This window comes from Trichomycterus rosablanca, chromosome 14 (assembly GCF_030014385.1).
Source record: "Trichomycterus rosablanca isolate fTriRos1 chromosome 14, fTriRos1.hap1, whole genome shotgun sequence".
Lineage (NCBI taxonomy): Eukaryota > Metazoa > Chordata > Actinopteri > Siluriformes > Trichomycteridae > Trichomycterus > Trichomycterus rosablanca.
The window spans coordinates 28499753-28516304 of NC_086001.1; the positions used below are offsets into that span (position 1 = coordinate 28499753).

A 16552-nucleotide genomic window follows, 5' to 3' on the forward strand; every position below is an offset into this window, starting at 1 on the left:
GATTACAGTTACAGTTGCTCTCCATGCTGCTCTTTATTTTGAGGGAATTTGAGTTGTGAGATTTGGGAACAAACTGGGAACTGGAATGTGGACACAATACAGAGGAAGTAAAGGTGTCACAGACACTTAAGGAAAAGAAGCTCTACAAGGCAAAGAACCAATTCGCTCAGGGACCGAACAGTGACAACTCACCAATGGTGTGGCTTGAACCAGCAACCTTTTGATCGCTAGCCCAGTACCTTAACCACTAATACCAAGTTCACACTACACGACTGTGTTCAGATCTTTGTTCAGTTCACACTACACAGTGGACAGTGAGTGTAGAAACAAGGAGGTGGTTTTAATGTTATGGATGATCAGTGTAGTCTATTTAATCAGCTCCGCTTACCATATAGGAGCACTTTGTAGTTCTACAATTACTGACTGTAGTCCATCTATTTCTCTACCTGCTTTTACTCTGTTTTTCAATGGTCACATTGTTTAGGTGGTGGATCATTCTCAGAACTGCAGTGACACTGCAGTGACACTGACATGGTGTGTTAGTGTGGAACAATTTACAATAGTGTGAAAGAATAAAGAAAATGAAAAGTGAGTGAGGTAAAACTGATAATCAGGTAGTATAGAGTCTGTAGCGTTTACCTCAGCTGCTCCAGGACGCGTCTCAATTTGTTAATGCTTTGTGAAAGCCTTTATAAAATGCTGATGTGAGTTATTTCTCCTGTTAAAAAAATTAAATTGAATTAAAGTTTAGTGTAGAATTATGTACAAAGATCTACAGAGTCTAGATGAACTGGCCGGTTAGCTCAGTTGGTTAGAGCGTGGTGCTAATAACGCCAGGGTTTGATCCTCGTACGGGCCACACCCACTTTAACCATTAAAGGTAGCATGGTTGAGAGAGAGTCAGGTGAGCATGTGCTGAGTATCAGGACTTTCTAACCTGAGTAATTTAATCACTGAAAGTAAGAATACCACCCTGTTCTTCTGCCATCTTTAATTCTGGCTTCATTTCACCTAATGATCGTGGCATGACCTTTATAAATGCTTGCAATCAATTTTGTTAATGGCAAAAATAAATAAAAAGAGAACTGCTGTGTAATTTAGTGAATTCTTGCACTGCACATGGCAGAAGACTAAAAGAAATTGAGACCGTGTAGAATAAAAGTATTAGGAAAGTATGAGGTTAAAAGCATCAGCTTTTATTTATTCTTAAAAGAAAAATACATGAACCTCAGTCATCTCACATGAAGATCTGTTCTGCTCAACAACAGTAAAGCTCTCCATCGTTTCTGTGTGGCAGCACCATAACTGAAGGGCTGTCAGTGTATCAGGTATGTGGGTACATGCCCTGCCCATGAAGACCAGCCGGTTAACTCAGTTGGTTAGAGCGTGGTGCTAATAGCACCAAGGTCTTGGGTTTGATCCCCATACGGGCCACTATCCCTTTTGCACTTAAACTAACAAGCAAGTGAGTCTTCTCTAACTAGCAGGTCCTATTGACCTGGGCTTCAAACGTTGTCTCTGACAAGTGTGAGATCTTTTTAATGCCCCTCTCATTCAAGTCAGAAACATGCCATTATTTCAATTTGCCAAACTTAATTAACCCTCTGTAAATGTTTGCAAGTCATGTGACTTTTGTGTCCAATGAAAAAGCAGTGCTTGTGTCTCTGTGGTGCAATCGGTTAGCGTGTTCGGCTGTTAACCGAAAGGTTGGTGGTTCGAGCCCACCCAGGGACGAGTGCCTTTTATTGCACAACCTGCCTGTTGATCAAACGGATATGAGACACAAGAACAATGTGTAGTCCCACAGAATAGTGGAAATAAGTAACTGAAAAACATCCAGTAAACAACAGTCCTACGAGCACAAAAAACCACCTGATAAGTCACCGGAGACCGGCTGTCCAAAGTGGAAGAACGTCCTTTTGGTTTCAGTAGATGTTAAATGAAGATACTCGCCCAACGTGGGGCTCGAAGCCACGACCTTGAGATTAAGAGTCTCATGCTCTACCGACTGAGCTAGCCGGGCTTAAGCAGTATGTCGGAACAGACAGCTCATCAGTCAGACCATCAGAGAGATGTAGGTTTAATAGTGTTATTTTAAATAAACAAAAATAAATGAAATAAAACAATTTTACTTTCAAAGAATGTGCACAGTGAAATACACTGAAAACCTCAAAAGGTCGTCCTAACATGAGTGTGTTTCAGTGCTGTTTAATACAAATAAATAAAATATATAAGCACTGCAGGACGGATCAGCTGCATTCATCTTCCCCTCTATCAGGACTGCCACCACCATGCTTCACATTAGGTGCAGCATTAGCCGGGTGCCTGGTCTCCACCAGACATAATGTGTTTCTCGTGGTCCGAGAGACCTCTAGGTGCATTTTAGCACCTAGTTCAAATGGTTGATCTTCTGGAAGGTTCTCACGTCTCCACAAGGATACGCCGGAGGTTCCTGCTCACCTCCCGGCCAGGCCAGACTTCTTCCATTTATGGATGTTGGTGGTCTGTACCCTTGCCCAGATCTATGCCTCTGAGGTCTGCAGACGATTCCTTTGACCCCATGGCCACTGTGGACTGTGGGACCTCGTATAAGCAGGTGTCTGCAATCCCCAATCGTATCCAATCAAACCAATTGACCACAGGTGGCCTCCAGTTAAATTGGAGATGCATCTCAAGCGGTATCATACCCGTCTTTTGGGTGTCCTATCAAAGTCTGTGCACACAGACGCCTAAAAACATGCTAATAACACACAGACAACGGTACAGTTCACGTCTTTATTGAACAATTTATTTATTTAATAAACAAAGAAGCTGCTGGTAACTGTAAGAAGAATCTCCTCATCTTCCGGATCGAGATGCTCGTTGACCTGCGGACTACCGTTACGCTATCGTGACGTCCTGGAGGTCCGGTGAGGTCCTGTGAGGTCCTGTGAATAGAGACTTAAACCTTGCATAGATATCAAACCTTCATCATCTCCTACTCACCCAGAAAGACCTCCCAGAGCTCTCGAACCTTCTTATTCCTGGAAAAAAGCTCAAATCTTAAAAGGTTTGATTGTTTTTACCGTTAGCAGAAGCCTTCAGAAACCTGTATGGTTAAAGGTCTGGACCTATTTTTTGGGTTACTCATGGAACCACACGTCAGTGTTCATTTTGACAGCAAATTTTGATTTAGTTTTAGTCATAGTCTTTTGACTAAAATGTAATTTAGTTTCAGTCATAATTTAGTCATCTGAATTGTTTTAGTTTTAGTCTAGTTTTAGTTTCAGTCGACTAAAATAGGGCTGGGCGATTTTGCCAAATAAAAAAATCTCTATTATTTTAAAATGATAACCGATTGTTGATTACGATTTAGTTTTTTTTTTGTTCTTGTATAATGCAATTGAAACAAGACTCAAATTTTTTTTTTTTTGCATTGTAATTTAAAAGACTGCAGAAGTGCAAAAATAGTAACAGCACCACCTATAATTATCCTTTCAAGGGACTCAAACTTATAACAAAAACAATATCACAATAATTAACAATAATTAAAACAAAATAGAAATCTGAATTATCTATATCCTTTATAAGAATAGCTCACAAACAACTCTTATTTTAAATAATGTGCAGCAGAACCTCCTTACATTAGGAAAAGAACTACAAAAAGTTCTTTACAGGTTTCTTAAAAGGAACACGAGCCTGTACTGTACTGTTTCCACCACTGAGTGAGTCTGTATCAGTAGCTACACTGGGGGGGCATCAAGTAATCACTCAGCTCAGCTTTGATTTTGTCCTCTTGTTATTGGGGGTGGATGGAGGGGGCACGGTCTGCTTCTAACTATATGGACTACAATTCCCATGCTCCCCCGGACTGTCACGTGACTCTCATGTCCCGGTCAGCCAATCCTGATCACGCTCACCGTCTCCGGAGTTTTGATTCAGTTCAGCGGTGTTTGATTCAGTGAATCTTAATTAAACTCTTCTGTTTGTGTCTCGTTTTGCCGATCGTGTTTGCGCTCCTTATTTCTGAATCTAACCGTTACCGTGTATAATCCTTGTTGTCTTCCGTTTACTGTTTAGTTTATCCGCTGGTTTTGCATTCTACCCGATTTTGTACACTGTTTTCACCCTTTTGATATTAAACTTTCCCTGATTTATGTTCCACGAGCGTCTGGTCAGTTTCTGCCTCGTGACATGTTGGTATTTTAATTAAAATATAAAGTATGTAAACAATCACGATTGTCACATTTCTAACATCGGGTGTAAACGTTCATGCGAATTAACCGAATTAATCGTGAAAATTGCCCAGCCCTAGACTAAAATACATATAAAGGGTGTAAAATGTAAATGCTTTTTAATCAGTTAACTTGAATTATTTAAGTAATTATGCACACTTACACAAAATGAAACATTTTTGACCAGTTATGGAATATTATTAATGTTTGAATGTGCAATACACACAAAAACAGATGTAACTTATTTCAAACATCTTTATTTACCTGACCTTGCTTATTGAGCATAAGATTAACAAAATATTAATGACCAGTAGGCCTGCTCTGCCTGAAAAATATATGCATTGTTCATAACAAATTGCATATTACATTCTTTATAAAACTGGGTACCGTAAAAGCAGCAGTGCCATTATGTTGCCATTATACTGCCAGCAGTGCCAGAAGTGGTTTTAGATTTGTTGTGTTTTTACCCGAGATCGTCGCCCCAGATGGTTTACACATCGTCTTGTTTTTCACGATGTGAAATGAGGAATGTGTCTATATATCGGCTCTCCACTTTCTCCCTGTTGACATTGTGGAGTTAACCTGGTTCCATGAGTAACGACAGTTCACAGGCTAGTCTGGTCTTCCTGGGTTCAGATCAAATGTGTGCGAGTGTGGTCTTACAGCGGTACTGCAAAAGAAATTAGTACTGATAGGATGGCTACCCGGCTTGTCCCGCCTCTCCACATACGCTAAAGTAGTTATGATTGGATCTCTCCCTAACTCTCCAAAACTAAATCAGTTCTGATTGGATGTCGTCCCTGCCAAACATTTTCATCTCGTTTTTATTCGTTGATGAAAGTGTCAATTACACTAAATGAGTCTGAGACCATGATTTATGGTGGGCTGGCTGGTACATGTATGAATTATCTACCCTTGTGTTAAAACTTATTCCACATGCTTATAGTTGTAGCAGCTAGTGAAAATGCTTCTATCCTGCATTTCTGCAAAGTAAAAAGGATTTCCATTCTTCATGATTCAGCTTTTACTGATTTATAATGAAGAACAGCGTATTAGATCCAGAAAAAATGCATTTCCTCTAGTAATACTGTTTAAAGCTTACAACAGACATGTTTATATTTGTTTTAAAGCTACGGTCAGTCAGTATAATAATAATACTGAAGTAAAGTGGCAAAAGGTAACATGAAAAGTTTTAAACTGATCAGTTTTGGTCTACTGTAATTAAACCCATTCAAATAACTTAGCCCACAAACAATCCAATCATTAGAGGAGCTCAAGTCCCACAAAAGGAATACTTTCACCCAAATCACTTCAAAACTAATCAGATTGTTGAGATACATATAAGCAATGAACTATAGCCAGAGAGATAGTTAAACAATCTCATCCCTGTCTGTTCACTTATGAAATACCTTGTACATTTAGTATACCAATTGGAAAGTGTGCAGCTACACTCGCTTTAGTATTATTTAGAACGTCTCTTACAATGTTTAATTGCTAAATAGAACTAAAAATGAAAATGAATCAGCATCGTGGATTCAGCTGGAATGGAATCATCTGCTGAGAGGTCGTCTGATTGTCTGGCTCACTCCTCTAAAGAAGTCCTGGACCTGTTTCATTCTTTTCCTTCTTGGTTTTGTGCCTTTGTATCATAGAAAGGAGAAACGCAGTCAGTCACAATGTTTAAAACGCACGCATAAAAGGTTTTTATGGTTAATTAGAAAACATTTAACCCAACATATAAACTAATGCTAAATGTTTTTTCTCTGTTCTGAATGGTGTTGAAATCGAATTTTTCTGTTATTTACATTGAATTGGGAATTCATCAACAGGATCTGCAGATATTTCTGTTGAACTCAGGACCTCTGTGGTGGTGCTGCAAGAAGCATCCTCTACTGAAATCACACAGAAACATGATTTAAAATGCTGTTCAAACAATGATACACGGGATTAAAAATGCTTTTCAAAACAATGATACGAAATATACCGTCACAATAGTGAACACATAGTGAGAAAGAAAAACTTTACCTTGTTTTGATGGGACAAGATTGTCCATGATTGTAATTAAAATGAAAGGATGCAGCAATGAAACGAGCTCACTCTGAGGGGAGCCTATTGGTGACCCTTTTACCTCAAATCCCTTAGCCAGCAGTTGCGTCACTGTTTTGTCCAATACAGTGTGCAGAAGGATATTGTAGAAGAGCTATAGCTCCTCTGGACTTGAAAAATGTGTGGCCTTGAGCAAATTTAGAAATAAATCTAATACAAAATCTTTGCAGCCACATGGTGTAGGAAAACAGTCGTCTTGAGAAATTCTGCATTCCAGTAGGTGTTTTACATTCTGGAGCAGTGGTGTAACTTCATCCTGCAGGTGCTGGCAGAGCACTCCAGCAAGAGATTCAGTCATTGTTTTAACTGATGGTTCCTGACTGACTTTATCTTGCTGTGTGCTGCTGGCACTACTGAACAGGACCTGCCTCACACGATCCCTCAGGTCCATACTGTCCACAATGGTGTCTGTGTTATTTGGTGGCAAGTTTTTCACTCGTAGCTCTGTTTCAAGCTGCTGATCTTTAGTGGGACTGGTTCCACAGGGTCCAGGCTCATTATGGTCCCTGGTCTGGTTTGAACTAGTGGATGTACAAGGAAATTGATCGTTTACAAACTCCATCAGTGGAGGATACAGGTTGTCCTTAAGTTCCTCCACTAATATAATTTGGACCCTTTCAACTAAATCCAGCAGATTGTCCACATTCAAAGCCTGTAAAAGAAGGAAGATTTATATTTAAAAAAGATTACAATATTCATACAAGATTTTCTCATTTAACACCCAGTTTCACATAAAATCAGCTCTTATTATTATGTAATTACATTGCTGGAACTGGATCCTCTGCTGAAAAGTCGTCTGACCCTCTGCCACACTCCTCTGAAGAAGTCCCGGACTTTCTTCATCCGTGTTCTTCTTGGATTTGTGTCTTTGTATCATAGAAAGAAGAAACACAAAGAGAGTTGTGATGGTTAAAAGCTCATAAAAAATCGATGTGGTAAATAAGCAAAACCTCACACAAAGGTTTATTTTTAATCCAATAATTGTAGCAAATGGTTCTGTTCTGAAAGGTGTTCAAAAGGGATTTTCTGTTATTTACCAGCTGTGGTTGTCTGTCCATTGACAGAGTCTTCACACTGTCCTGTTGAACCCAGGACCTCTGTGGTGTCTTCATTCTGTTCAGAGGACTGTATTGTGTTGCAAGAAGCGTCCTCTACTGAAATAATATATATATATAAATGTTTTAAAATGTGGTTTCAAAACAATGATGCAAAAATATACCATCACCATAGTGAACACATAGTAATAAAGAAAATAATTGACCTTGTTTTGAAGGGATGAGATCTTCCATGATGGTCGTTAGAAGAACAGGACGAAGCAATGAAACGAGCTCACACTGAGGGGAGCCCATGGGTGATTCCTCTACCTCAAATCCTTCAGTCAACAATCGTGTCACTGTTTTGTCCACAACAGTGTGTAGAAGAATCTTGTAGTAGAGCGAGAGCTCTTTTGGATTTGAGGACTTTTTGGCCTTGAGCAGATTCAGAAAAAAATCTAATAGCGAATAGTCGCAGCCACATGGTGTAGAAAGACAGTCAGCCTGAGAGCTTCTGCATTCCAGTAGTTGTTTTACATTCTGGAGCAGAAGAGTGATTTTGTCCTGGAGGTGCTGGCAGAGCGCTCCAGCAAGAGATTCAGTCATAGTTTCTATCGATGGTTCCTGACTGACTTTATCTTGCTGCGTGCTGCTGGCACTACTGAACAGGACCTGCCTCACACGATCTCTCAGGTCCATGCTGTCCACAAAGTCTTCTTCTATTAGTTCTGGAAGTTCTGCTCTTGGTTCCCTTTCATGGGCCTTTCTGATGGTTTCAATGTTCCCCTCAGTGCATTCACTGACAATAACATTCAATGTAATATCCACATGTGGACGTGATAATATCGTAAATGTGTCCGAAACATGTCTGAATCCCATTATTCAATGAATACATTCTGTTTTCTGTAAAGGAATGCAGCCAGGAAAAAGTCCCACACCATTAAACCACAACACCATCGATCTAACCTGCTGGCACAAGGCATGTTGGGTCTATTGATCCCTGCTGCTCATGCCAAAGAACCAATCTAGTACAGATAGGAAGCTTTTATTTACCATATATACACAATAAAACACGTTGAACTGACTTTTACAGTGAAGTTCAAAATTTTATACAGACATCATTGCCATCTAGTGGTGCTAGAAATAAACTACAGCTTGTTGCTTGGGTACAGAATTGTGACATTATTATTATTACTATTATTTTATCTTTATAATGTATATAAATTAGTGAGTGTTTATGGCTCTTTTGTCCCAAATGTTTTCGTAACGTGTTGTAGACCTGCAATGGCGACTGTTTTTGGTATATGGGAAAGAAAAGGCCGAATACAGGTGGAAAAAGTGTTATTTGGCAACCCAGCACTGTATAAATATTGGACAGAACACATGATGGGTTATTTTAACTTGTTGGGTTGTGCAGTTTAACCATTGTGCTGAGCTGTGAGGTTCTTTTTTTTTATCATGGGTCAACTATGTAACTTTACTGCAGCTTGTATTTAAATGAAAGGTTTACATTGCTGTCTTCAGGATTTCCTCTTTAGTGATATTTAATGTTAATAGCTGTTCTGATCTAAAAGATGCTGCTGCCTTTGACCTTTAAAACTGAGAAGTGATTTGTGAGATAATTAAAATAAGTGAAATGTTTATTTTGTACTTTGGTTTTATATTATTTGTACAAACATTTGTTTTATGCCAGTGATAGCTTAGTGGTTAAGGTACTGGACTAGTAAACAGAAGGTTGCCGGTTCAAGCCCTGCCACCACCAAGTTACCACTGTTGGGTCCCTGAGCAAGGCCCTCAACCCTCAATTGCTCATTGTGTAAGTTGCTTTGGATAAAAGCGTCTGCTGAAAATGTAAATGTTTTATGCAACTTTAAACCAGTAATAAAAGATGAACATTTTAAATGTGTCTTTATTTGCTTTAACTAAGCTAAAGTTTTTAACAGGGACAAAAATGACAGTTTGTGTAGCAGGGCTGGACACGTAAGTAAAATGTTTTTATAAAGCTATAAAACTACTTCCACTGACCAAAGTACACAGATCTCACACTTCTCAGAGACAATGTTTGAAGCCCAGGTTAATAAGACCTGCTAGTTAGAGAAGGCTCACTTGTTAGTTAGTTTAAGTCTAAAACTGGGTGTGGCCCGTACGGGGATCGAATCCACGACCTTGGCGGTTGATTTTTAAAATTACATTTTATTACAATGTGCAAGTATACAAATTACAAAAAAAAACAAAAAACTAATATAACAGTAACATTAAAAAGTAAAGTGCAAATCATTCCTGATTAAAGTACATAATGCTTTTCTACAACACCATGTTTCTACATTATTTAATATATATATATATATGTGTGTGTGTGTGTATACATACATACATACATACATACATACATACATGTATATATGAATACTATTTGAAAACTACTATATATGACACTATTTGAAAACTGGCGCACAAACTATTGTTTGACCATGCTGGCTAGCAAGAGACAGAATCATAGATTAGTTGGGGGTGGGTTGAATAGTGTGTTATCTGCAAGCATATGCATGACAAAAGAGGACTGATAGTGCTCTAATGGTTATGTAGAAGGAGGGGGTATGTCCTGAGGATCTCAGATTTTCAGTCAAGCTAGTGTTAAGAAGGTAAATAATCATGGAATGTCATGAAAGATGTTGGTTGTTCCCAGTCAGCTGTGTCTAAAATCTGGACTGAGTACAAACTAAATGGGAAGGTTGTAAAAGGGAAGCATACTGGTAGACCAAGGAAGGCATCAAAGAGTCAAAATGAGAATGAGAAACAGGTGGGCGGAAAGTGGACTCAATGTCTGTGACCGAACTGTAAGAAATCACCTAAAAGAAATGGGCTTTACATAAAGAAAAGCCAAACAAAAGCCATCATTAACACCTAAACAGAAAAGAACAAGGTTAAAGGGGGCTAAAGAAAAGCAATCATGGACTGTGGGTGACTGGATGAAAGTGATCTTCAGTGATGAATCGTGAATCTGCATTGGGCGAGGTGATGATGCTGGAACTTTTGTTTGGTGTCTGTCCAATGAAATGTATGAAGATAACTGCATGTAAAGTTCCACAGTGGTTGATGATATGGGCCTGCATGTCAGGTAAATGCACAGGGGAGATGGCAGTGTTCAATAAATGCCAAAGTCCATATTGAAATTTTTGACACTTTTCAGTTAAAAGGATGTTTGGTGATAATGATAATGCATCTTGCCTTAGGACAAAGGACGTGAAAACTTTCCTTCAAGAAAACATATAATGTCAATGGCACGGCCTGCAAATAGTCCGGATCTCAATCCAGTTGAACATCTCTGGTGGAAATTGAAGAAGATGGTCAATGACAAGGCTCAAACCTGCAAAGCTGATCTTGCAACAGCAATAAGAGACGGTTGGAGGCAGACTGATGAAGAATACTGTTTGTCATTAGTTAAGTCCATGCTTCAGAGAGTTCAAACAGTTATAAAAGCCAGAGGTGGTGCAACAAAGTACTAATGGAGTCATTACAGAGACGCACTTATAATTTAATGGGACTCCTGCACCTTTAAGCAGTGACTGCTGACGTCATAGTCACTGCAAATAACTTTGACCTTGGCTAGAAGCCATGTCACTTTTACGGCAAAAAGAACGCGGGGTAGCGTAGTCAGTAATGTAAATAATAATAATAAACACAAATAATTATCTTGCAATATAATACAGAAGCATCGTAGTGACAGCAGTGACGTTTATATTCTCAGTTGTTTGTAAATGTTTAGCGATTATATTACAGTGTTTAAGTTACAAATTTACCGTAATTCCATAATTAAATATGTTTGTTATCGCTACTATAGCAATTAGTATCTTTACACACAATGCTAACTCGTTAGCACTATTTTACGTTTGGTTACATCTCATATTGTACCAGATGTAACACTGTAACTACAGCTATATGCATGTACTGTATTAAGTTCTTTATTGTTTTTATTATGTAGTTTTACTCCATTCTGATGCACACAGTGTATCATACAGCTAGAAAGCAAATAAAACCGACATAACTGTGTTCTGGAGGGAGTTGTCTGTCTAGTCTGTCTTAAAATACACTGTAAAATCCTACATAAACTGCATCTCCCAAAATGCATGCTGATTTTGTGACCCGCAAAGTGACCCCATCCCGCCAGTAGATGATGTTTAAACATAATCCCAACATGTACAAGAAGAGAAAATTAAGCAGAATAAAAAAAATTAATGAAAGTGAATACAAGTTTGTGCTTTAGGAAGAGAAACCGGTGCATCTCTTGTGTTATGAGGCCATGTCTGTGGTAGAGGAGGACAATATAAATGTAGATAGACATTATAAATATACTGTATAAATTTGACAATTTGACACCAAACACAGAATTCAGCCTCCAAGAAAAACAGCAGACTGCACTCACAGCAGGATAAATTACAATTGACCCTTTCAGGGCCGATCTAGAAGTGTTAAAGTAAGAGGCTATTCATTTATGAAAACTTAGCATTTATAATATAAAGAATTCTTGCAAACACCATAAAGACCAGGGTAAAATTCTTCCACTTGAAAGTAAAAGTTGTTCTGTGTTTATTAAAGTAGATTAAACTTGAATAAAGAACAAAAACAGATTCAGATCTGAGGTTGGTACATTACACCACATTACATCTGATGATTAATGATCATATTCATACCATCATGTACATTCGAAAACAGTTCTAGTGGATATTAGTAGAAAAAGAAAGTACACATAGCTTTTTCTGTACATGTAGTAGTGGAAAATCATTTTATTTTCTCCTCTGAATGCGCTGGTGTTTTTCAAGACGACTTCAGTCACAAAATCATAACTTCTGTGTGACCGTACTGGTGTCTATTAAAAATGCTGCTTCCAGTAAAACTTCATCTGCACTATAAGCAGCAATATAGGTCATCCTCTTATGTGAATGCGCTGGTGTGGTGTACCTAAAGGATATTCCTTTCACTAAAGTTCTTTTCAGACAGGGAACAGTAATGCGAACTCTCTCCTGTGTGAATGCGCTGGTGTTGTTGGAGAACACAATGTGCAATAAAATACTTCCCACACTCTTAACAGTGATGTAGTTTTTCTATGTGAATATGCTGATGCCGTTTGAGATTATTTTCATGAGCAAAAATCTTTCCACACACTGAGCAGTAATACGGTTTCTCTCCTGTGTGAATACGCTGGTGTTTTTGGAGGTTAACCTGTTGAGCAAAACTCTTTCCACACTCTGAGCAGTGATACGGTTTCTCTCCTGTGTGAACACGCTGGTGTACTTTTAGGGCACTACTTTGAGTAAAATTCTTTCCACACTCAGTGCAGTTATGCGGTTTCTCTCCTGTGTGAATACGCTGGTGGTTTTGAAGGGTACTATGTTCAGCAAAACTCTTTCTACACTCTGAGCAGTAATATGATTTCTCTCCTGTGTGAATACGCTGGTGTTTTTGAAGGTTACCCTGTTGAGCAAAACTTTTTCCACACTCTGAGCAGTGATACGGTTTCTCTCCTGTGTGAATACGCTGGTGTTTTTGAAGGTTACCCTGTTGAGCAAAACTCTTTCCACACTCTGAGCAGTGATATGGCTTCTCTCCTGTGTGAATGCGCTGGTGTTTTTGGAGCGTATTCTGTTGAGAAAAACTGCTTCCACACTCTAAGCAGTGATATGGCTTCTCTTCTGTATGAATGCGCTGGTGTTTTTGAAGGGTACCCTGTTGAGCAAAACTCTTCCCACACTCTGAGCAGTGATATGGCTTCTCTCCTGTGTGAATGCGCTGGTGTCGTTGGAGATGACTCTGCGTAGTAAAACTCTTCCCACACTCTGAGCAGTGATATGGCTTCTCTCCTGTGTGAATACGCTGGTGTTGTTGGAGATTACTCTGCGTAGTAAAACTCTTCCCACACTCTGAGCAGTGATGAAAGTTCTTCATGTTTATGCTTTGATAAGACTGTAGAAACTGTTTCCTTGGAAAGCAACAGAAACAAAGAAACAAGTCGATTAATTAGAATTACTTTTACTACATTAATACCACAATAATATTAAACTCTTCACCTAGTAATAAAAACATTAAATTCACTTCACGTCTAAGTGAGAATCTGAATTCAAAGAACATCAGGATAAAATACTTATAAATACTGCAGATATTAATAATTAAATAACTATAAATAACTTGATTTAAATAAAGATATAAGAGATCTGACTTTCTCAACATCAGTCCTGCACCAAGCAAATCTAATCCAGTTCATGACAGGACTAATAATTAGCTCACAAGTGTAAATCTTTGGTGTGCTGGGAGTAAAAAAGGCTTCATAAATCACCACAATTATGAGCATAAAGCTATTTTAAACAGTCTGAATATATTAACCTGATAATATTAAATAACATCATAAAATAAAAAGAACAACAAATGCAACATAAATGTAAAAGAAACAAACAAGAAAACCCTTTACCTTCCTGTTAGAATCCTGGCAGCCACTTTAACAAAGCTGGTGTCTCCAGCAGGTCGTTTCTAATGAAGAACGTGCAGAAGATCCTTCTTACCAAGTGACTCAGCTACAAGTCTAGAGTTTAGTCCTTAAATAGAGCTGAGGACAAAGACCCAAGACCAGTTCAAAACTCTGCATTGGTCAATCATCAGACAACTATTCACACCTTCTTGTGTGAAGTACTAGCTCATTATCTATGGAACGTGTGCAAATGAACTAGATGGAGCCACAAAGCATGATGGGTGAAGTCAAACTACACCTATTTATCTCAGCAGAGAAGTTATTTACATTTAATCCTAAACACAAACAAGGAATTGAAAGGCTATTCTGTAAAGTGAAATGACATGAACTTAGATAAAGCTTTTATGATAAGAATCTAAGTCATGTAAAATGCTGTATGTATATTTGTGTGAATTAGTTTCTACTGTATATGAGGAACAATAAGAAAACTATAAGAGGAAACACCCACCTATAGATTTATCTGTATTTATGGTGTAGAAATATTTACTGTGCACCTGTGTGTCTGTGAACTGTTTGATTTACTACTGCGGTCAAGCCTCCACTTCAAAATGCTCAGTCAAATCAGCCCCCACATTGTTTGTGAAGATGTACGTATACTAAACATTACGGTAAAAGCGTCTGGCGGAACTATTTAGGATAGAATTTCAGGCTTTAATATAAAAGGTTTGGTAATAACTGGAAATTATGATTTTACTTTAAATTTAAAGTAAACTAAAATATAATCTAAGCTCATTCCCGTTTTAATTTAGATTGTTATTAAATGGAATAATCTTGATTACATGAACTGTTATTGTTATTAAAAGGAATTCTCTTGTTTCCACAGAACAATTCAACTTCATAATGATAGTACATCACCTGTAGTTTACACTCAGTTAATATCAAGACATTCTGATGTATCATTTCTAAATACATTCTAGAAATGTGACAATATTAAAGGCCTTTATTATAAAGTTTAAGGGTACCAAAAAATAGGGTTTAAATCAGGGGTGGGCAATTAAATTTTCCAAGGGGCCACATAAGAAACTGGGACTGTTGTGGAGGGCCGGACCAATAAGGTGAACTTAATTCTGCTCAATATTAATTTTGTCTCTTTATTTACATTCACATTTTCAGCATTTAGCAGATATCTTTATCCAAAGCGATTTACAATACAGTTACAGTATATAGTCTGAGCAATAGAGGGTTATGGGCCTTGCTCAAGGGTCCAACAGCAGCAACCTGGCTGTGGTGGGGCTTGAACCAGCGACCTTCTAATTACTAGTTCAGTACCTTAAGCACTACGCAACGACTGCCCACTCTTTACTAAAAGCAGTAGATTGTAAACAAAATACAACACAAAAAAGTATCAATCGGAATGTAAAATGAAAGTATATTATTAATAATAAAAGATTCACTAGTAGTACACTGATCATTCATTTGCCATTCCACCAGTATCTGTGACACCCTGGATTCTGGGCTAGTTTCAGCTTCAGGGTTGATTTTAGACCAGGCTGAACCTGGCAACTTTCGTGATTTTCCCGCCAAATTGGGCTACTTTCAAAATGTGTCACGGCTGTCTGAAAGCTTTCTTTACAAACCGTACAAAATGTTTTAATGAGGATTTATGCTCACATACCTATGAACAAGGTTTGCTAGTTTTAGCATGTGAAGGACGGGTTTAGACAGAATTTGAGCTGGATATTTGTGCTGGACTTGGCAACCCTGGGTAGAGTTGAATTGTTTAGTGTTGATTCCAGTTGCTGCTGGAGGTAAAGAGACCGAGTACAAGTACAGTCTGTGTTCCTGTAGTTATGAACTGCTCTCATTCTCAGCAGTTTGAACAGGATTTGAACGGAAGGTAAAGCTCTTATTTTCAGGTTTTGTTTCCTTCCCTTTATTAATCTTTATGTTTCCTCAGTGAGCTCGTATCACTGCTCAGAATGTAGAAAGTGCTTCAGTAAATCCAACAGTTCACATATTTCTACACCATAAATACAGATAAATCTATAGGTGGGTGTTTCCTCTTCTAGTTTTCTTATTGTTCCTCATATACAGTAGAAACTAATTCACACAAATATACATACAGCATTTTACATGACTTAGATTCTTATCATAAAAGCTTTATCTAAGTTCATGTCATTTCACTTTACAGAATAGCCTTTCAATTCCTTGTTTGTGTTTAGGATTAAATGTAAATAACTTTTCTGCTGAGATAAATGGGTGTAGTTAGACTTCACCCATCATGCTTTGTGGCTCCATCTAGTTCATTTGCACACGTTCCATAGATAATGAGCTAGTACTTCACACAAGAAGGTGTGAATGGTTGTCTGATGATTGACCAATGCAGAGTTTTGAACTGGTCTTGGGTCTTTGTCCTCAGCTCTATTTAAGGACTAAACTCTAGACTTGTAGCTAAGTCACTTGGTAAGAAGGATCTTCTGCACGTTCTTCATTAGAAACGACCTGCTGGAGACACCAGCTTTGTTAAAGTGGCTGCCAGTATTCTAACAGGAAGGTAAAGGCTTTTTTATATTTAGTTTATTTTACATTTATGTTGCATTTGTTGTTCTTTTTATTTTATGATGTTATGTAATATTATCAGGTTAATATATTCAGACTGTTTAAAATAGATTTATGCTCATAATTGTGGTGATTTATGAAGCCTTTTTTACTCCCAGCACACCAAAGATTTACACTTG

General features: G+C 38.1%; 1 protein-coding gene and 1 non-coding gene across 2 annotated transcripts in view; one reads left to right on the top strand and one right to left on the bottom strand.

Annotated features, from left to right (window-relative positions):
- LOC134326273 (zinc finger protein 850-like) overlaps positions 1 to 16552 on the top strand; it is a gene marked incomplete at its 3' end in the record, with an annotated part of 57503 nt that overhangs the window by 39799 nt on the left and 1152 nt on the right. The window lies entirely within an intron of this gene.
- On the bottom strand, positions 1951 to 2023 carry trnak-cuu (transfer RNA lysine (anticodon CUU)). Its single transcript has one exon. It is a non-coding gene; the product is annotated as a tRNA-Lys (tRNA).